Raw genomic sequence first — 22,426 nt, forward strand, 5'->3', positions numbered from 1 at the left:
AGCCCAGCTGTCTCCGCCTGTCCTCATAGGGAAGGTGCTCCGTAATAAACATAATAAAAAACATCTCACAAGGGAGGATGGCTGGTCAGCTTTATTACCATGCTGTTTACTCCACTCGTTTCAAAGTATTTATAACATTCTTGACTATCATTTTTTCTCCAGATGAGATTGCAAAATAAGTCATGTAGGGGAGATGAGATGAAGCGGAGAGATTGAAACACTCCCTAGGATTAAACCGGATAACAGAGGCTAAGTGGCATGGTTCACTCTTTAGATTCATGTTCCAGATCCCCAGGCATCCAGCTGAAGTGCTCGGATCAGAAACCTAAAAGAAAGCAGAGAGAGACTTCAGGAGACTAATCCAGAGCTCTGAAAAGCCAAATCACTACAATAGAACCTCTGTGTCTTTTTTCATTGCAGAGATGAAGATAAGTCTGCAGACTTGAAAACTATCTCCTCCATCCTTCTTTTGTTCTGCAGTAATTCACCAGTAAACATCACTAGCAGACAGACATTGACCTGCACACGGGTATATCAAGTTCCTATACCATGACACCATTCTACCTGCATGGTTTTTATTTTACACATGGACAACAATTTTTTCTTTTTTTATCTTCTCTTTGACTTTCATATTTTCATATTCTTCGTTTCTATATTTCCTACAACTTAGTTGCATAATCCTGGAGTGGAGAATCCTGAGTAGGCTTATGAAATTTCACAAAAGGGAACTGCTCATTTCTCATCCTTCACAAGGCTGAAAATATCAGTAAAAGTTATCATCACCACTACAATCAATGTAGAAATTACTTCAAAGCATGAAGGTAGCACAATCACTCCTGCTTGCTAACAGATATGGAATCTCCTCGAAGCTGACAGGCATCACACATCTCATTTGCTATGTCCTGCCCTGTATGTTCTTCTCTATTTCCAGATAGATTTGAAACTAAATCTAGTTGAAATTTGTGAAGCTTTGTATACAGTTCTGACACACAATAAAAGCAAGTCAGCAGAACTAGGTGATCTGACCAGATTAGGCCAAAGTTCAAAAATCTTAGATGCTTGTCAACTGCTCTTCAAAGCTTTACAAATTTCAATTAGATTTAGTCTTATAAGCTAATGTGTGTCATTGACTTATGTAACAGTAACAGTGAACACGAGTTATCACTACTTGGATTTTTCAGACATTACTCCATTGCCAAAAAATATGACTCCTGTTTGAAGGCATGTGACAGCACATCACAATTTCCTGGGGTAATCCAGAATGGATTCTTTCCTGTCAAATCTTAAGTCCACCACACTGAAAAGTTTTGGACTGATATTACTGTGTTGTGGTAACTTATGTCTCATGGGAATGCACTAAAGAGAATTACCCTTCCCATTCTTGTGCACAATGTATCACCATCACTATTGGTGTGAAAACAGAAAATGTTGTCACAGCAGACTCAGGCTTGCATCTTTTTCCTTTTCCTTATTGGGTTTTGATGCAGCATCTCTTCCTTTTAAAATTGTTGCACTGGGTCCTAGTAACCAAAACAGGGCAACCTGTGTAACAGTTATAGAATCATAGAACTGTAGAAGTATCTGGACAAAGGCAATTCATCTGCTTCTTTTCATGCAAACCTTTGTTCACGTTCTTGGGTGTTCTATTGTTGAGAAGGAATATGAATACTAAATAGCAACAATTCAGTGTACAGTTTTGGCCACTCAAACACAATGGGGTTCAGAAAACCAGGGGTTGTTTAATTGTGAGGTGGAAGAACCAGTGTTACTATTAACTGGAATATTCCTTGCAGAATTTGCAGGTTTGTATTGATTATTATCAGAAATGTCAGGAAATTAGAAAAAAATAAAATCATACTACTCCAGGCACACATACTTTGACTTCTATACAAGATCCAAATTGGTTAGCATAATGTACAATTTCTTATAAGGAATATGATAGCTGTAACTTCCTTTAAGGTTGTAAGCTTCCCCATTTAAGGTATACTTTAAAGTGATATTTCAGGTATTTATAATATTTAGGAATGAAATGGTCTAAGTGTCATAAAGGAGATTTTAGACCATGAGTTTAACAAGTTTTCTAGTAAACTTACAAATATTTTTAGAATTTGTAACAAGAAGCAATAATCACCTGGAGCAATTCTTGAGTCTCTGAAAATGTATTAAATAAATGAATAAGCATACGAAGAACAGGATGTGTGGTAGTCATAGACTGTTCACAGTAAAGGAAGCTTCAGTGGGACAATCTGTTTCAAACTTTCTGACATATCAAATAATAGAGAACGTGAATGTTAGACAATGAAATTGTTGAGGAATCTTAGCTGATAGATTCCCAGCAGAGCCTGGCAGACCACAGAATAACAGCAGAAAAGCAAGATGTAGTAAGGCCCTTGATTACACAATAACTGAAAGGCAGAAGAGATAGAAGGAGGAGATAACCAAGTAGTTTTCTAGCAGGCATCTGCCAATTAATGTAACACTGATCAAAGGGAGTGGCTCAGTGATCAAAGAACACCATTTACACAGCCCAATGCTGCTGCTGCCATGTGTTTTTGCAGATAGCTGAGGTGAGAGATTCCTTCACATATCTGGTGCCCCAGTTTACTGGTTTCAGTAACAGGTGGGAAGGGTGCTTGAACAGGGCTGGTATGATCTGTGAGTTCAACAATTTGGGGATGTAAGTATATTGCAAAAAGCTGCCTAAGCTCACTCAGTGCACACTAATGGTGGAGGACTGGAACTAAAGACATAGTATTGAGCAGTTATGAGTGACAGACTGAAGCATTTGCTGCTAAAGCCTTTTTCTGGGCTTGGAGAGCTCTTCAGAAAATGTGTACAAATGTTTTTAGAAGGAACAGCTAAAGGCAGGGAACTTGCTTTGAAACCAATGAGTGCTAATACTTTAACAAGACATCTTAAATGTCCTCTAAGCCCCATAGACCTTCATGTCTCAGAACTGGCACTTTCATTTCCTGAATGTCTACAAAATTAGAGGTAGAGATTAACAGGAAAAGCAAATATCAAGTAGAATGTGTTTCAGAAGGAAAGATAGTTCTCTTAGTAGAAATAATGACTGTGAAAAAAAAAACCACTTTGAAAGAAGCTTTGTTGAGTCATCAATATCTAAATAACTTATCTTTGCTAATCTTCTGGGAGGACAGCAAACAACAGAACAGAGAGAGCCAGTGCACAGCTTAGTGGATACAAATGATGGAACACACTGTGGTGTGCATCAAACAATCTTTAGGGAAGCAAATGGATTTGAATATTTTCAGCAGTCTTATTTCAAATGCTGTCAGAAGACCAGTAAGTGAAAGGGATGAATTAATGAGGCAGGATGTATAGACATTCTTAGGAGTTTTTTTTGTAACTAGATTCACTGATAGATTATTTAAGGCAAGAGAGGGGTGGTTATAACAACACAGTCTAGCTGGTATCCATGCTAAAAACTACCATACCAGTGCTGTCAAAGCGTGCTATAATTGATCAAGAAAAGTAGAAATTCCTCAAGATGTTTCTAATCTTCTCCTTCTGTGTTGTGTGTTATGCTTTCCAATGTCTTTCCTAAAGCACAGCAAATATGAATACGTAACGATAAAAAATAAGGTATTCCAGGCATCATACTAGGCATAAAGCTAGGGGTTTGTTGCATATACCAGGTGCTTTCCCAGCACCAATTCCTACACAATATTTGATCTCCTAGGGCTGCTCTAGTCCTCAGCATAAACATATAGGAACCCTGCATAAAACAATATTCCTGTGCCTGCCTGACTAATAGAGGTGAAGGTAGATTTGATTCCAGAAATACTTTATTTATTTAATTATCTTTGCAATCTTTATAATGCTAACACAACGTAAGCATCTGGGAGTTTTTGTTTTGGGAGGTATTTCGGTGGGTGAGGGTTTTTATGAAGGGAGGAAGTAAAGAATTTGTTCAACTGTGAAACTATCATCTATGACCCTTCTTATAATAAGAAGCAGCAACATAACCTGGCCTCTGTACATACTAGCCATAAGCCAATAACACGTTTTAAAAACCCAATTTATACCTGTATCTCACTCTGAATTTTCTTTCCACTTTTGTTCTCCCTGTGTATCACATGGTTTTCAACTGTGGTTTACCTCTCCTCTACCTCTCCTTGGCCTCTTGTTTTTTAATTCTTTTATTTATTTTTATTCTACTACATTCCTTCTTTTGTCCTTCTGCTGTCCAGCATATCCTTTAGCATTTCTTTCATAATCATCCTAACATTACTGCTCTTCACCTCTTTACCATGCCTGTGCGTCCCTCCTCTGAACAGTTTGTTCTCCTTGTTGCCATTTCATGCCTGGTAATGAATCACCCTAAATTTTCTATGCACTATGGGGGCACAACCATTCCTCATATTCCTTCCATCACGCTGCTGGCTCCACGTCACACACTCTGACCACCAATCACTGTTAGCCACACAATTTTGTCTCAATGGAGACAAACTTCACCAAAATATCGATAAGAAACAGATTCCAGTATACATCAGACCACAATAGAAAATTATTTATGAGCAAATAATAACAGTGATAAAAGTATGTAGGCAACACAGGAAAGAAGAGCACATGATGTTGTAGAAAAGAAAGTCACAAATGCAACTTGTTGAATGTCACTTTTTCCACAGTAACTGCCCTGGGATAGAGATAATTTTCTCAAAATAAATGAGATCTGGCAAATCTAAGACCCTGTAGCAAACAGCAACAGTTACTTTTAGAGACATTAAGCCTGCAAGCCCCTCTGGGATAGGAGACTGTATGCAATGATTTACTCACATTGTGGCTGATGAAAGATCACCTTTTGGGGTTGCTTTTCATTTTTGGAAGGATACAGCTCTTCTAGAAAAATTGATCTTCACCTTTCTTTAGGACTGAAATAGTGGCACATTATAATGCCTCAACAGTAATATTCAAATTGGCAACACTGTATAATATCTACCCATTGCCTCATTACTTTGCTGTTTTCCTCTTCATAGGAATATCTTGTGTAATTACAAAGCTCTTTAGTGAAATATAAGATTAATCTAAGAGCATGCTAGCAATTTTGGTGTGGGATGAATGTGCAATGGAAAGGCTTTAACAAGAAACTATGTTTTAAAATACTTGTATAGAATACAGAATTACTCATGAATACGCAGTAACAGAAAAAAAAATATTGAAATCCTTGTTATCATTAGTCTATCTTATGGAGCACTCATGCAAATTGTATTGGAAAGACCTTCGTGAAGTAATGAGATAAAGTAGCTTCTGGATGAGTCATGAGCTGACCTCTTAAAACAGCACCTGAGATGTGCTGTCATCTGTGAGAAAAATCTTCTCTGGGTTTGCAAGCCTTTTTCTTTACAATAATATTAAAATAGGTCCTCAAAAAGAAGTCTTGATAATTAGCTAGCCTGCTACTGCAAATATGAGGATGTGATATTTTCTCAGTATTTAGAAAAAAATCTGCATGCTAGATCCACAATTTAAAGGTGAATTAAAACACTAAAAAGAAACCTAAGCTAAAATCACATTTATGTGGTAAAAGTCCTCAATTTCAATGCAATTAGAAAAAGGAGGATATTTTTAAGCCTCAGGGTTTCCTCCCCTCCCTTCACCCCATAGAATCTGCCTTCTGATATTTCCCAGTATATTTTGACTGGATGAAAATATCCCAGAACTGTTCCATCCTGTGCTTTTGCAGATATTATCCTCATATAGGTCCTATGGAACACACTGAAATAAGCCTCTGTTCACAAGCAGTCCAGTTGACAGCACTGGTATTACGTTCAGGCTTAGGATAAGGTTTTATTCATATACCTTAAGATGTAGCCATTTAACAGGGGCTACAAAAATGCCTAAGCAGTCTATACATCCAACACAGAAAAGCTAAGAGATGCTAGAACCTGACTCTGGGACATAATGGAAATTCATCTTTAAAATTAGGACTTACTAGGGCTCTATCTTCAGGCAGACTGGTCAAACACTTGTGTTATTGGTTTAATTTCACCCTGAATAGGGATGAAAGAGACACTACCACCCAGTGACTCTCTGCAGGAGACTGAATTCCCCTTGCAGGGATTCACTGGGAATTAAATTACTGCAGAGTTACAAAACTGCATATTGGCTGGGGATACAGGAGTGTGAAATAATGTACAGTGAATATCAGAAACTTTACAGCCCATTTATCAAAGCGCCCATGGCTCCCATTTCAAGGCAGGTGAAGCAATAATATATAAGTATTTAAGAGATTATCTGTTTCCAGACTAGTTTAATACATAAAGAAGATGACGGCAGGTGAGGGTGGGGGTGTTTTCATTTTTTCTTGCTCTTTTTAGGGAAAATACTGCAAACCTGACAGGCTCTTTCTAGTTCTTGTTACAGCTGGAGCTCAATGCTTGCTTATTTACTGTTTCACTCAACAGGGAAATATGGAAAAAGGGCTCGCTTACACAAGCTTATATAGATGAAAGAGAAGGGGAATAATAATCATGAATCACTTATTATTTAGCAGTCTTGCTTGGGCCATTTCTGCCAGGCTCACACCAACTTCATGGTATCATTTCAAGGCTTTGATCCAGGTTTTAGCTCAGCTCCACTGGATTAAATCAATCCTCTTATCTTCCCTTACTCCTTTCTCATACCTTGCTTTCTCCTTTGTCTTTGAGCATTGTTCTAGCTGTCCCTTAGCAAAAGCTCTGGGTGTGTATATGGAAATAGGTATGGAAGTGCCCAGAAATCCCATCACTACCCAGTAAGCACACAATCTGTGTAACAATAAGGAAGCACAGAACTAAAAATAAACTCAGTCTTTGCCCATTTCACTGCACACCCTGCCTGAAAACAAATAAGCAAATGAAAAGGTGAACAAACCTTTATCTCCCTCTCGTACTTTGAACTGTGGCATACAATGTAGTTGTATGCTAGCTCCAACGTCTTGAAGACATGGCATTACTCAAATGTGATGAAGACATTACCCATGCCCTGTAGATTTTTCAGCTCTGACTTGCAGAATAAGCTTGGAGAAGGAGAAAGGTAAAATGGTCAGATGGAAAACTGAAATGGAGAAACAGATTGCCATAATCAATAGTATTTGGGTGCATGAGGTGCCTTTGAGGTCGGGGTGACCTGCTGTGTCCACATTTGTCAGGGACAAGCAATGATTCACGTTCTTTAGAGCAAAACCCTTGTTCCTTCAAAGCTATGTGTCACCATGTACATTATCCTCATCACTCCAGTGTAATGTTTCTGCCCTGACATATCCTCCCCGTTCTTTCATACTCAAGTATTTTGCAAAGTATATTTCTGATACTGTTAGGACAGCCAAAAAAAATGAGAATACTTATCTGGCAGGGTCATAATTAGAGCTGAACTAATTATGGAGGTAACTATTCACTGAACATCAGTATCTTTTTTGGACTATTCTTCAAATGGAGTGAATCTACATTTCCTCATCCTCTTCAACCATGGATGAAAATCAGGTCCACCATGTTAACAGCTGAAATGATAATACAATGAGCCTGGCTACTTTCCTGCAAGCCTTTGTGGTTGAACTGTATGTATTTAATCTTCTTGATGCTTCTATGTTGAGCCTTTACACTGGAAAATGAATCTAAGTGGAATCATCATTGAAGACTGCATTCATGTCAAGGCTATTATACTCAGAGAGGAAACAGCTGCTCCTTCAAGGCCTGAATGCTTGGGACCAGAGATGGACAGCTGTAATCCCTGGTAAAAGCAATTTGAAGGGGAGAGAAAAAATACACATCATGTAATAGGGATGGAAAGTCTTACTACTATATGACCCCGTTTGTCAGTATCCTGTGGGTCTATTAGAGCCTGGTAAAACAATTGATTTTTTAGCTTATGTGTAAGCTAGCATTTGTTTGGAATACAGTACAGAGCTTGGAATCTTCTAATTTGCTTCATTACAACAGGTATATGAACTTGTGGTGGGACAAGAGAAGAAATAAGGGTTAAAGGCAAATATTGTGCCTGATTCACCTGTGCTTGAAGGCCTTTGACTTTAGTATGAACTGAGGTATGTACATGATTAGTCACTCTCCTGGCTGAGTTTCACTAGCATACAGCTTTACTCCCATCATATATACCCTGATCACATTGTGCCTCTCACCTTGAAAACCCTAGACGTGGAGCAGAACTGGAACAGTCTGATCTGTGCTCCTTAAGCTGCTCTATATGGACCTTTCCATCCACCCTTGGGCTCCTTTCTTTCAGACTGGTTGCAAAGGGTACCTGGGGGTCATCAACAAGTCAGAACCGTGGAAATCAGGCCAGGGGCAATTTCTTTCTGATTCTATGAGGCAATCTTTAGCTTCAGCTCCTGGGAAGCTGAAGACATTTCACACTGCAGGACAAGCTGATGACTCCCTCTCAGCAAACCCTGGGGCAGTGTATTGTAGTGAAGAACAGATGTTGTGGGAGCCTTGACTTGTATGTGTCACCTCCGAGTAAGAAGCTATGAATCTGCATTATACTGATTTCTTTTTCTCTAGTGTGCTTTAGCCAGACCCCTAGACTTCTTTCTGTGCCAACATGTGGGTTGCTTTCATAATATCTAACTCCATATTAGACAAAGGTATGTGTGTTCCTGCTTCCCTGGTCAATAGTACCTTGTGAACTTCATAGCATAGAATCACATAAACACAGAAGACCAGAATAGTTCAAGCAGACCTCCCTCAGGAGGTCTCTATTCCAACTTTGTGCTCAAAGTAGGGCCAGTGCCATGCTCAGACCAGTTTGCTCAGGGTGTTATTTGTTGTGTCCTGAAAAACTCCAATGTTGTAACTTGTATACAACCTCTGGGCAGCCGGGTACACTGCTTTGGTGTACTCATAGTGAAAGAATTTTTCCTTAAATCCCATTAAAACCTTATGGCTGTTTTCTCAGCACCATAAAAAGATATGTCCTGTCTTCTCAATAGCTTCCTTATAAGTATTGCTATCCGGCAACCTCAAAGGCATCTCTCCTTCAGGCTTAACAAGCCCATTTCCCTCAGCCTTCCCAAACAGACCACATACTTCAGGTTACGAAATAGTATATCTTATATCATTGATCTCAAACCACTTTCCAAGACATATCAGTCACTTGACAAAAGCATTTGTTATCAGAAATGTCTGCTAGATTACAGATATTTCCAATCTGCTGGACACAGTCCTCCCTGGACCCACCAATAGTTTCATGGATAATATGAAGTAAGGAAATATCTGAAGGCACTGCCCACTGGATGACAGCCACCATCATCACAGTGATAACAAGGCGCAAAGCAATCTGGGTTGAAGGAGGAAACAGTACATGTCTCCCAACAGTGATTCTTACCCCCAGTCTTGTAGGCAGTCAAGTTGCTCCTGGAATACTACATCACTTCTGGCACTCTGTATGAATTCAGTAAGTGAACTGAAAAAACCAGTCTTCCATCCAACTGTTCTCTTAGAAAATTCCTGTAGTCTCCATTGATTTGTTTGGAGAGGGAAACATATATATATAGCATTGCCTTTTGCCTTTCCTTTTACACAAAGAGGACTTTGATTAGTACCCTTTGTGTTAAAACATTAGATGTGACCACCTGTGGTATCCTGAAGTTATTCACTTTTTAAGTGCTTTTAAATGTTGGGTCTAAGCCACCCAGAGATTTTCCAGCAGGAGAAAAATATTCAGTTGTCTGACAGCTTTTCCATTACCTTACACCACAGGAGTGGCATAAAGGAGCTAAAGAAAAGCCTAATGTTTCTACTACAGAAAACATTGTTTCTCTTTTTTTTTGTCAGTGGGAGGACAAATGTGGAGGATTTCTATTTGTTTTGCTGATATTTATTTATTCTTTTGTCCTCTTCACTCAATAACAAGAGCTGAGTAAAAATGGTGATGATTTAGAACTATTTTGTTTCATTCAGAGAAACACTTGCCCATGGCAGTCATAATTTCTTTCCCCTCCTTCCGTTTGCTACTGCAGATGACGATCTTGTCTTTGTCAGGACCTCTTCCATCCCGTATCTTTCCAGTAGCTCTTCTCCCAGCAGCTATTTCCACAGTTTTACTTTCCAGTTTATAAAGGAATGTCTGTTATCCACATCTGCTATATAGAACAGATTAATAACAAAGATGCTCTTTTATTCGTTAGCTATTCTGTTGCTTATGATGTCTGTTCATAATACTGTTGCTATGCTCTTTGTTGCAATACTCTTGCTAGCCTGTGCGATGTATAAAGAGCTAATTTTGGATTCCTTCTTATTTTATGAACTTAAAGTGATTATATACATAGACATCCATTTGGCCATAAACAGAATATGCCGGGTTAATGTGCAGCAAGTGCTTAAAAGTAAGGAGGCACTGCCCAGAAAACACACATGGAAAAAAGTCTGCACAGCAGACTGCATCTACAGCTCTGGGATACTTTGAAGTCCATTAGGTCTCAGACTTCAGCCTAACTTTATACTTTGTGGATTTGTTTTGCAATTAATTATGTGTGCCAACAGGCTGGCAACAGTCACAACTCTTACATAGTTTTGCCTGACTCTGTGGTAAGGGGAGAAAAGGGAAGTGTCCTTTAGAAGGAGGAAATATATTGTTGGATGCTCTGGATGTTACAAAGTGGTACTGGAAGCAGACTTCTCCTTACAGCTACAAGAAGCAAGCACGATATCAGGATGGTTTACAGAAGGGAACAGAAGAATATAACTCTGAATCCAATAAAACAATGAATTGGGACTAGTCCCCAGACATCAATCCTGGTCTTTTTTTTCTTTTTTTTTTCAGAAAAATCCTGAACCTTCCAAAAGGAACAGAAGTTTTGCCATTGGCATACACAGGGGTTTTGACCTATTGATTTTTTTCAGAGCAATTTGCCATGGGATTTCAGACTTTGAAATTGGAGTTGGGATGAGTAATGTAGCCTATACAGTAGACTCCTGTTCTCAGCGCTCTCTGAGTCAAGTTTCCACTGCCAATGCTGGCTTGTGGAAATTCACAACTTCATGAAAATTCTGTAATATCTTCTCAGTGGTTGCTGTTTTCATGAGCAGCCTGATATTTAATTAATTCTTAAGATTATAAACCCACACAAAAGTAGCATGTTTGGAGAGCAGATGAAGTGAATCTAACACAAGCAAATATTATCTGTGCATTTTTGTCATGAATAGATAGCTCAGTTAGTTACAGAGGGAGCTCAGATTAATTCTGTGAATCTCAAAACCAAACAATATAGAGGAAAAGACATTGGAGACACTTCACATTCAATGGGTGTGCACTTTCTGACAGAAACACTGGTTATTGCTGATTAGCCTGTATAATTTGGATTATATTGGATTTACTGTCTTTGTCTAATATTCACAGTTCTGTCAAAATGCTTGTGTACACCATGACAAGACAGATAAACAGGAAAAAATGCAATATAGATCAACCATATCAAGAAATATATCAGTAAATAACAAAAAGAATAGGAAATAACAAAACAACAATAGAATATAAAAAGGTGTTCCATATATATGCATACTGAGAAAGAGAGATTATGCTTTGCAGGCATTATGGGATTTTCTCTCTGTTGTAGAACAGGTACCTCTCTAGGAAGCAGGAAAAATATTTGCTTGAATAGTGATTAGCCCAAACTAGCTTTTATATTTTCTGGAGTAGATGCTGTCACTGTTCGTTATATAATAGCTCCTCAAATAAAAACAGGTGGACAAAAGGAGATAACCAAGACAACACAACAGGAATAGAGCATTAGGGTCCAAGTAGCCAGAGGAAGAAAGGAAGGAAATCATTTAACTCCATTCCTTAAAAGGAAGGAAACATTCAATGCTGAATTAGGATGTTGTCAGTTGAGCTGAGTTGGATCAGATATAAAATGCAGAAGAGAATATTCCTGCTGTGTGAAAGAGCAGGTGTCAGAGATATCTGACACTGGGATGTCTTTGCCTTTTGTTCACAGACTTCCTGTTTGTGCCCTGGGAGAGAGAAAGGCACACAGGTCTCTTCTGAATATTCTCAAAATAGCAGGATATTGGCTGTGCTGCTTAGGTAGTTGTGCTGCTTAGGTTATACTGAAAGTTCCCCACAACCACCTGTTTAAAATCTCCTCCTCTAGCCAGCGAATGTTTCCAACAGTGAAAATAGGAAGTGAGAGAAATCTTGGAGAGTAACAGTTGCCCAATGTTAATAATACAGTAAGTGAAACTATATGAATAACAAAGTCTAATCTGCCAAGACTACTCAGTAGACAAGTGATGTATGCTTTTAAGAACTCTAAGAACTTTACTTTGAGTGTAATACATTTGTAGCTCTTTTGGGGACCAGAATATTTCTCCATATAACTTTGCTATGATTCTACAATCTCTCTGTTATGAACACAATTATTCCCTATTCAATACCTTTGTTACAGAATGAGGCTTCAGACAGGGTAAGGACCCTGCTGTCCTTGGGCACTGTACAAAAAAATCCATCTGAAACTCATAAATTCAGTGAAACTGTACAGTGGCTTACTATAATATGCTTAGTTCAAATTAAGGTGTTAAGGGCTAACACTTCCTAAAGGAAACCATTAGCCAGCAGTTGCCCATTGTCCCCAAAGATAACATCAAACCAAGTTAATGACAAGCAGGATGAGACACAATGTTTTTAGCCTGGAGAAGAGAAGGCTGAGGGGAGACCTTATTGCTCTCTACAACTACCTGAAAGGAGGTTGTGGAGAGCAGGAAGCTGGCCTCTTCTCCCAAGCGACAGGGGACAGGACAAGAGGGAATGGCCTCACGCTCTGCCAGAGGAGGTTCAGGCTTGACATCAGGGAAACAAATTTCTTGGAAAGGGTCACTGGACACTGGAACAGGCTGCTCAGGGAGGTGGTTGAGTCACCTTCCCTGGAGGAGTTTAAAAGACAGGTGGACGAGGTGCTGAGGGGCATGGTTTAGAGATTGATAGGAATGGTTGGACTCAGTGATCCAGCAAGTGCTTTCCAACCTTTCCTTTTCCTATTCTATGATTCTAAGTGCAATGAATGGAGCACAGCAACCTATTGGTTATTGAAGTTCTTCCCCAAACCTCTGACTTACACTGTACAAGAGGGGGGAAATACATGATGTGAGGCAGTACCCCAGCTGCGGTCTCAATGGCTGAGCTGCTGCTGAAAGGCTGTGCTTGGGCTGGAGTCAGGGAGAGACTGATGCTTCCTTAATGTGTTTTTCGTGGAAATCAAGGAGGCGGCTTCTGGGACGCAGAGGCCCCAGCAAAGTACCTCCCAGGAAGAGAGTTTGTTTGTGCTTGTGTTAGCACAGAGAAGAGAAATAGAAATGACTCCTCTAAATAAGAAGAAACAGTTGTCTTGTGTCACCAGTTTCTCACTCTGAAGGAAACAGTCACATCAGAGTCAGAACACTGTTAACCACTTAGGCTGGTGAGGCAAAATCATGTGGGCTGACTCTTTCATAGCTGACAAAAGCTTTAGAAAAAAAAGACTCACAAGAATTCAAATAATTCCTTAAACCTCAAAGCTGATTTTAACCTGCCTGGGTCAGGAGAAACAAATATACCTTATTTATGGCAAACTTTTTAAAGCTGTACTTTTGAGGCTAAAGAAAGCTTTTGTTTAGCTTTTGTCCCAGGACTTTCCTACACCTCTTTCCTAGGGTCCAAGGTGATGAAAGTGAGGAAGCCTCAGTGTTTCTCAGCTATCTGGGAACAAGAAATGCCACCTTCTTATGAGTGGAGTTCATAGGCTTGAGAAAGTAATACGCGACCATCTTAGTGATCAACTGTTCATATAATGTGAAGCAATAAACTTCTTGGCATTTCCCATCTTTAATACTGGTCAATTTGCTCGTACCATTCAAACAATTTTATGAGTTTCCTTTTCAGAAAAAGGAAAATATCAAACACCTTTTATTATTTCCTCTATAGAGCATTACAAAACCAAAACTTTCTGCACACCCATTCAAATTTACTACATAAGCTTTATTTTTAAACTGATTGTAATGAACACAGGTTGATTTCTGATTACGGAAGCACAATGTTCATCACAAGATTGCAAAAGGGAGACTATGAAACTTATGAGCTTCTCCTCTTCTTACTACATTGTTTTTATTGTTAGTCAAATACCAGTACACTCTTTGCATCTTTGGCTTGCTATTTTCTCAAGCGTCACCCTGTTTCCCTGTATTGAAAGAACAGAAGGTATCTCAAGCTGAGTGCAGCAAGTTCATGACAAATCTGATAGAATGCCTGAAATTCAAATTCCTATTTGTGTTTGAAGTCCATGTGTATTTACATGGGAGTTTAAGGCATATAGTTCTGCTTAGTTCAAGGCGAATTGCATCACTTTCTCTCTGTCAGGAGCACTAAATCAACCCATTAATGTAAAGCAACAAACCTCTTTTACCTGAGAAGACTACAAGGCACCAAGAAGAAATTCTTCCAGGAAAGGTGTAAGAATTCAGTTCTTTTCATCTCTCTGCCAAATCTGTAGTTGAAAATAGTTATGAACTGTGTTACTATGTTCAGTTATAAACACATTGTGCAGAAGTATGGGGTATTGATTAAGTAAATCAAAAGACCCAGCAGGAGTAGCTGGAAAAGACATTTGTCTTATTACCAGATATAATTGTGTTATTTGGGAATGCCGTCTTTTGGATGTTTGATCTTCTTTGCACAGGTGATGAAATGCAAATATGCTATCTTTGATCTAAAAGGATTAAGCATTTGCAATACCTACCTTGGAGATAATGAAAGAAAGAACAAATATACTTCTGTGTAAGATGTAAGTAAGTAATTGTCTTGTATTTTTCCACATTCCACACTTTTTCTGTCCCTTGCCTGTTTCTAGCCTGTGTGGACAACTGAAACATCCCTTATGTCAAGACTTAGCAGTGCTAGCAAGATTGCTGATATTAATAAAGCAGTGATGGTAACTTTTTGTCTCAGTCGAGAGTTCCAAGGCCCCCATGGGGCCTCTTAATGCTGTATGTAGAAGTATGAGAAGTGGGGGGATATCCAGTTACTTTTTTATCTACTTGTGCTATCATACTCCATTGACCACCTAGCTGATGATAGTAGTCAGCCTGGATCACATTGGCTGATAACTAATCTAACACCCTTACCTCATGTTATCAGCCATACCTGATAACTGTGTAGATAAATATTTCCTTGCCACCTATTCCTACAGGGAATACATACACATAGTTACACCAAAACCTGTTTCAGTTTTCTCTTGACCTGACAGTCACAATGGCAGCTGTTTCAAAAAGCAGCAGGCCTCTAAAATGCCCCCTTTGAAAAGAAAATAAAAAATGGTTATTTGTTTTTCTAAACATTTTAGAAATTGATATGAAAGTATAAATAATGTGTTGACATAGTTTGTATCTTTGCAAAATCCATCCTAAGTTACTTCCTGAGATTTATATTGTATTTGTCAAAACATTAATAATTTAGACGTCTTTCTAGAATAAATCTTTCCTCAGGACAATGCCAAACATCCCTATTTAGTTACTGAGGATTTTAGTAACCTGGGTTACTGAGATTTTTAGTAGCCTGGGTTACTAAAAGGCTCTTAAATTAGATATAAGACCGTAATCTATTAAGGTATGAATTGCTTCTGCTATATGGTGTAGTAAAGGAAAAAGCACAATATCCCTTTGGTTACATGGTCCAAGATATTCAAACCTCAGACAATCAAGAAGAAAATAAATGATGCTGTTAGTGGCATGGTGTGCTGGGTGGCATTTGCTTAGGATGACCAGCATCATTATGAGTGGATACAAAATTGTTATAGATCTCTATAAAGAGACATGACTGACATTTTTAAATGCTCATTTGCACAGTAGTAAATGTAAAGAAGCAGATAATTAAATTTAAAGGTCATTTTGCAACCATAACATTAGAAAGATTAAGAGGTTAAATATTAACATGACTGTAAATCCCTCCATTATGTCCTTCAACAAACAAGACTGTCTGCATTTTAACTATTCAGTGTCATTCAGTGCATCAAACATTCAATATGACTGAATTGCATTTCACAGACAAAAAAAAATCCAAATTAACTCATTTAAATTGTAAAAAAAATTCTGATCCTACTTTACATATTGTTTTATACACACACACCTCCCAAATATATGCATCAGACAGTTCATGAAAACCATTCAGGGCTTCATATATGTGGACGATATTGTTGCTATGGATAGCATATTTAGAATCTTGAATAATTTGCATTCAGAAACAAGAGAAAATGTCATCTTAGTGATGTTACTTACAGCCTGAAAGGTCACTAACAACCCTCAGAGATTTTTCTTATTTATTTTATGACTGGATATACAGCAGGGAGCAATGTATGTTTTTGCAAATGCTACTACTGGAAGTCCTGATATGAAAAGATCTGAAAGTCACTATCTTGGGCATCATTCCAGCTGACACAAGGAGACTGCTTAGAGATGGAAAGTTGCTTGCTTGCTCTCTGACAAGCCCACTCTAAGGTGACAGCATCTGGATTGGACTCACACAGCTGTTTTCTTCTTCATTGCCATTTTTTTTGTGGTCTTTGTAAAGTAAGAAGGAAAAAATAACCCACTGAGAAGCAGTTATACCGAAGTGAATTAAGCCTGTTATATCATGAGTAGAAAAATAGGGACAAGGAGAAAGATTTTCTCTCCCTCGCTTTTTTCCTCCAAATAGTTCCTTTCATATGTCTCTTTGAAGTCACAAGCTTATATTGTGAGTGACAGAGAGCAAGGAGCTGTGAAATGCGCCTTTGAGCTATAGACTTCTAAAAGAGTAGCACAAGGCACATATGACTGCGCTACACAACACCTGCAAATCAGCGTGGCATTATTGAGGTTTTGTTCAACCCTCAAACTCTGGGAGCTACAGAGAACCAAAAACTTCAGCAAGGGAAAATCATTCCTCCCATCCTGATTCTACCTTCCCACTTGAGAGGTCTCACTGCTGCTGTGTGCAGTGACTGAGTTGGTGTAATATGTTTATTAAGAAATAGTCAAACATGTACATACATTCTACGTGTATTGTAATTATTTATTATATGTGCATAAATTAAGTATAGTTACTATTTTCTTTTCCGCTGAGCCTTGTTATTGCTTTGCTATTACTGGATGCTTTCATATTGTTAAAAATGTACTGCCACTTCTCTGATGTTGTAAGGTTGCCCCTTCAAACTGCCCTCACAATATACCATTCTTTCTACTTACTGAAAACAATTCCTTCTCAGATGGATCTGATTCACTTCATAATTAAGCATACACAATTGCAGAAAACCTCAGTCCTCACTGGTTATAGCTCCTGATTTTTCACTCACAGGTCTCCTGCATTTCTCATCCGAAACAATTTCTGTTACTTCTCTTACATAAAGGATATTATACAAAGGATACTGCATCCCACTGGTAATACTCAAATAACAGGGAGCAAAACTAATGATTTTGGAATAATCAGTGTGACGTATCAGTTTCAAGCAAACTTCAGAGGAAAGCTAATGAAAGCTAGGACTATTTCTGTAACTTGTCTTGTAAAGCCACTGATCAGCCTCACCACATATTTATCTAGAGTGGGAGAACAGCAACATACTGTGTCATTACAGCATTGCTTCCTGTTAGACACACTGGGAGACTCCATGAACCTCTTCGGTTTCCTGCATTTTGAAGTCCTTGGAGAAACAGGAGGTGAGTGCTGCTGGCAAAGGAAGTAACTGTTAGACCAGAAGATGAGAAAAGCAACACAGTGTAACCTAGGGAAAAGTGATAGCCAGAACACTGATCTGAACAACAGAGAGATAAGCAGGCGTTGCAGCAGGGAGCAAGAAAAGATGAAAAGCGAATGAGCAAGAAAAGTGATGTGGGTCTGCCCCCAGCCACAGGTTACACATCAGATACTGCTTCTCCATAAAGCAGGGCTGTTGTAAAGATCTGAGCATTGCTGTTAAGGACAGGACATGTGAAGTCAGCATTTAGTGATACAATCAGAAGCAGGGAAAAAAAAGACACTAAGGCAACTCAGATACCCAGGACGTGAGTTCATGGAAAACCGTGGCTGTTCCGTAGCACTAAGCTATGTCTCTGCCATTTCAGCTGACACAGCTGGGACATGAGGTGCTGGACACCAAGGTTTCAGTCACAGTTTCTCTTTGTTGCTTACTTTATGTGATTTCTTTCCATTGTATTTTTGCATATGACTCTTATTCCCAAGGATCACAGGCAGAAATACAGAAACCCTGTACGAAATGCCGGCTTTATCTGGAGATAAGCTCCTGAATCCTGCTCGATTATCTGAATATCATGCCTTTTGGAGGCAGACTCATCATGGAATTGATTGCTTGTGGTCCCCGACCCAACATCATTACTTTGCTGCAGAACTGAGACAGAAAAGAATTGCAAGGCAAAAGGGAAATAGGTTCACATCCAAAACATAAATTATAGCACAGGAAAAAACAAAAGCAGTCTACAGGGGAAAAATCATCTCTACAGGAAAATTGAATCCACTGGAATTTCTAATTGGTGAAAGAAGGGTAACTTTAAAAAAATTCAATTCTGTTCTCCAAAGAGGTTATAGGGCCCAAGTCTCAGTGAATGGTATCAGGATTTAGGAAATTAAATGTTTGAATTACTATTGGAGATGAGATTTCAGACCTTCAAGTTACTTCAGTGCTTTGACAATATTGCTCGACGTGCAAGACAAGAAGGATGATGGCTGATCTCTTCATGGGCTGCAATGGGATAACATAGGCACCATAACTAGGCTCAGTGAGGAATTTCTAAAGAAAATAGGAAATACGGTATGACAATTAAAGTTAAGGTTTTGCTTGGGCTGCATGTAAATGTTTGTCAATTATTTTCTTATTGTTTTAAATGTTCCACTCTTTCAAAGAAGCAGTTCAAGACTAAATGAAAATCGGCCTTGTTCAGTAGGGAGAATTAAGGAGATCTTATTTAGGAGGTTTTGCTTACATGTTTGTTTATTTGTTTCTTTTCCACTGAGAAGAAAACAGGTAAAGAGTAATAAAAGGGCACAAGTGTTCAAACAAATTTTAAAAAATATTAATTTTGTTGTTATTCAGTTCTAAAAGAAAAGACAAACATTACTTCCTTGAAAAACAAAAAGTGTCACGAGTACTGCAAATCATGGAAATTGTCTTTTCATCCACAGGTTGTAGAAATTCATTCATATTTCTCAAAGATCCCAGGTGAATGCTCTCACAGATCTCTTGGTCACTCTTTCTTACTTTCTCCTGATTAACTTCCTTTCTTTTTAATTCATATTTCAGTATTGTCCCCATTTCCTTTCTCTTGCTTTTACTCTATTTATTTCTCTCTTCTCTCTTGCCTCATACCTCTTAATATGTCTTTCTTTAGGCATGTACTGGTGCCCATCAAATAGGTTCATGCTGTGTGGAGGCACGTTGCAATGCAGCAGTTGCTGCTGAGTGATTCTGCTGCTGTTGCAAGGCACACTGGGAGGGATTTAATCTCAGACATGACACCCCAGGGACTCAGTAGTTTGATGAAGGAGTTTTTTTTCCTAAGTACCTTATTAGATAGTATTCCTATCTAGATAGCATTTCAGTTACTGTAAGTTTACTTTACCATCAAGTCCCAATTTAAAGAGTTGTTAAGTAAAGGTGGAATTAGATTGAGAGAACTGGACAGTGTAGGTGACACTGCAGAAGATGAGTAAAGTATAAGCTTAGGAAACAAAATATACTAGTTAGTAGTCTATTTCTTCTCACACTTTTGCTGTGGAAAGGTGGCCTGAGATGAGGAAGCAGAAACCGCAGTCTTGCAAAAGTGTGACAGCTAAGCCTGCCCAAGCAAGGGAGTGAGAAATCTACAAAATAATTACATAATTTCAGGATATTAATGAAATCACTTTGAGAACCTCAAACAAGAATTTTAGAAGTATTTGCTGAGTAAAGAAACTGGGTACTTTCCAAAGCCAGTTAGAGGATTATCTAGAGGGATCGTAAGTAAGTCTGATAGATAAGTTTGCAAATAAGAATATCACTTATAAAAGCGGTATCCTAATGCTACTTCCAATAAGGAGAAAAGGAAAGATTTTGAACTTCAGTAAGAGCCCCTTAGGGCCCTCAGAATGTTAATATTCCTGTCAACAATACTACTGCAAAATATCTAAGGAACAGTGAGAATCCCCATGGGTTTATTCAGAGTCCCAAAAGGACCTTGATGACTTGGAGGGATTTGCAGAAATTCACTGAAACATCACAGCATCTTTTCTGGGTTCACTGGTAGAATTGAGAGGCTCCCTTGTACTGGACTATAGTTCTCTGTTATTTCAACACCAACAGTCCTTCAGGCTTTGGCACAAAAATCATCGTTTAAACCAGGAAAAAAAGTAGAAACAGGGTGGTTTGGGGTTTTGTTTGTTTTACTTTTTTATTTTTGTTTGTTGTGGGGTTTGGGGTTTTTTAGATTTATCTGTACATGCTTTAAATAAGAAGTGTTTCTGTTATGCACTAGCTCAACGTGGTGAGGACAAATTGGGAGCTGTTTTCAATCAGCCTTCTAAACGTTCTTTTTTCTGAGCTTTGCCATTTGTCACCCAGGGAATATGAGTAACTCTTATAGGGTTTTTCTATTTAATAACACATGCATAATAGCTGATACGAGGATAATGAAGAACTGTGCCTCCTATTCGTGCTGGGCTGCAGAGGGAGTATTTACCTATTACGGCACTGTTCCTTCAGAGAATATATTCTGGAATCTAATATTCAGTTCAGTCTTAACAGGAGTTGAAATAACTCTTCTGCTGAGGGAACCTTTCTCAGGGCTGAGTATAATTTTAAGTTGCATTCTTGTGTGAGTGTTTTATGCAAAGTGCTTGAAGAAGATAATTATAGTCAGTTAAAACTTTTCTTGTTGTCTTGTTGTATTTACTGGTCTGAGGAGCTTCATTCAACTTCCAGCAATAGTGGTGCAGGGCAAGGAGGTAAAACTAAAATCTATCACTTTGATGAGCTAGCCTAAAGCCTCTGCAACTGGAAATTAGCATAGGTCTGCTGATGAAACGTGTGTGTGGTATGACCCAGCCCCTTTTGATGACATCAGGCTCTTCTGACCCATTTACAACAACTTCTCAAACAACATTTTGAGTTGGATCATGCCTAAAGTGATTACTAAATAGTACTGATTGTAGTGGGTAAACTCAGGCCTGAGCATACGCATCTGTACAGTGGCTACCCCAATCTAATTATACACCAGTATTCAGACTGTTTGCTACAAGAATATCTAACTGTAACGGTTTTGGAATGTCATCAAATTATATAGCTGCTCCTTAATTATAACAAATTGTAAATGATATTTAAGTATGAAGCTTCTCCACCTAAGAGAAATTTAAGTTGCACCTAAATTTTTAGGACATATCAAAGCTGTCCTACCACTGGAAATGACTGCTTTATGTGGTAGCTACCTCTTTGTGCCTCTAGATGGAGATCCCATCCATTTAACTCAACCCTCTAGAGAACTGTAGGATGCTTCAGTAAGAGCTCCATTTTGGCTTTCGTACTCTGATTTCTGGGTTATAAAATTCTTTTGATCTTAATAACTAGATTTCCAGATTACATACTTCCCAGATTACTTAAAAAGCAAAAATAAAACACTATTCTATTCTAGCTTTCCACATCAAAAACATCCTGAACCATTTATTTTGCCTGAAATGTAATAGTGAAACACTCACCTTTCCAATTGCCATTCTACAAGTCCCTTCTAATATGTAAGCAGCTCTAACAAGCTAAGGTCAGCCACTTTTACCATATGAGCAACCATATCATATATTTTCACCAAAAAACAGAGAAAATCTGTGCCATAACTTCATCAAAAGACTTGGCTATTTGCTCACTGGTTTTGGACAAAAGATCCTTTCTGTGCAATTCTAGCAAGAATGAGGAGGCACATGACTGAAGTTATCACCTCTAGTCCAGGATGTAAAAATCCTGGGTTTTGGATCAAAACCAGTTAGATAAAACCATGTCTATTAAACATATTTTTCAGGTTTGCCCAATGCATTAAGATGCAGAATTTAACTTGGAAAGATGTCAGCTGCCCAAAGACCAAATGCAAATTCTCGCTTGATTACACAGGTCCTGAAAAGCAAAGATACATCTGCAGCTAAATGTATGCTTCCAGAAAGATAACAGATTAAGCATCCTAGTACTAGTGGGTGACAATCAGCATAATAGTAACAGTAACAACAACAGTACCGATATAGTAGAAATCCACAATTACCCAGACCTCTGAGGAAAAAAACATTTTCTTTTTAGCTATTTCCTGAAACTAGAGACATTATTGCATTTTTTGTCTAAATTGCTTATGCTTTTTCTTGTGTGATTTTGTATCAGAAACAGTGTGGCCAACAGGACAAGGGATGTGATCGTCCCCCTGTACTCAGCACTGGTTGAGGCCACACC

General features: G+C 38.5%; 1 protein-coding gene across 3 annotated transcripts in view; it reads left to right on the plus strand.

Moving 5' to 3' along the window:
• The window catches only part of CHRM2 (cholinergic receptor muscarinic 2), a 96,047-nt gene that overhangs the window by 64,409 nt on the left and 9,212 nt on the right, over positions 1-22,426 (plus strand). The window contains exon 1 of one of the 3 annotated variants that reach the window (XM_069859098.1): positions 14,413-14,433. The exons of the other annotated variants lie outside the window; for them this stretch is intronic. The gene's annotated coding sequence lies outside the window, so the exon portion shown is untranslated. Of the gene's footprint in view, positions 1-14,412; positions 14,434-22,426 lie in introns of those variants that run through there. 3 annotated transcript variants of the gene reach the window in all.

The sequence above is a fragment of the Phaenicophaeus curvirostris genome, chromosome 1, assembly GCF_032191515.1.
Source record: "Phaenicophaeus curvirostris isolate KB17595 chromosome 1, BPBGC_Pcur_1.0, whole genome shotgun sequence".
Taxonomy (NCBI): Eukaryota; Metazoa; Chordata; class Aves; order Cuculiformes; family Cuculidae; genus Phaenicophaeus; species Phaenicophaeus curvirostris.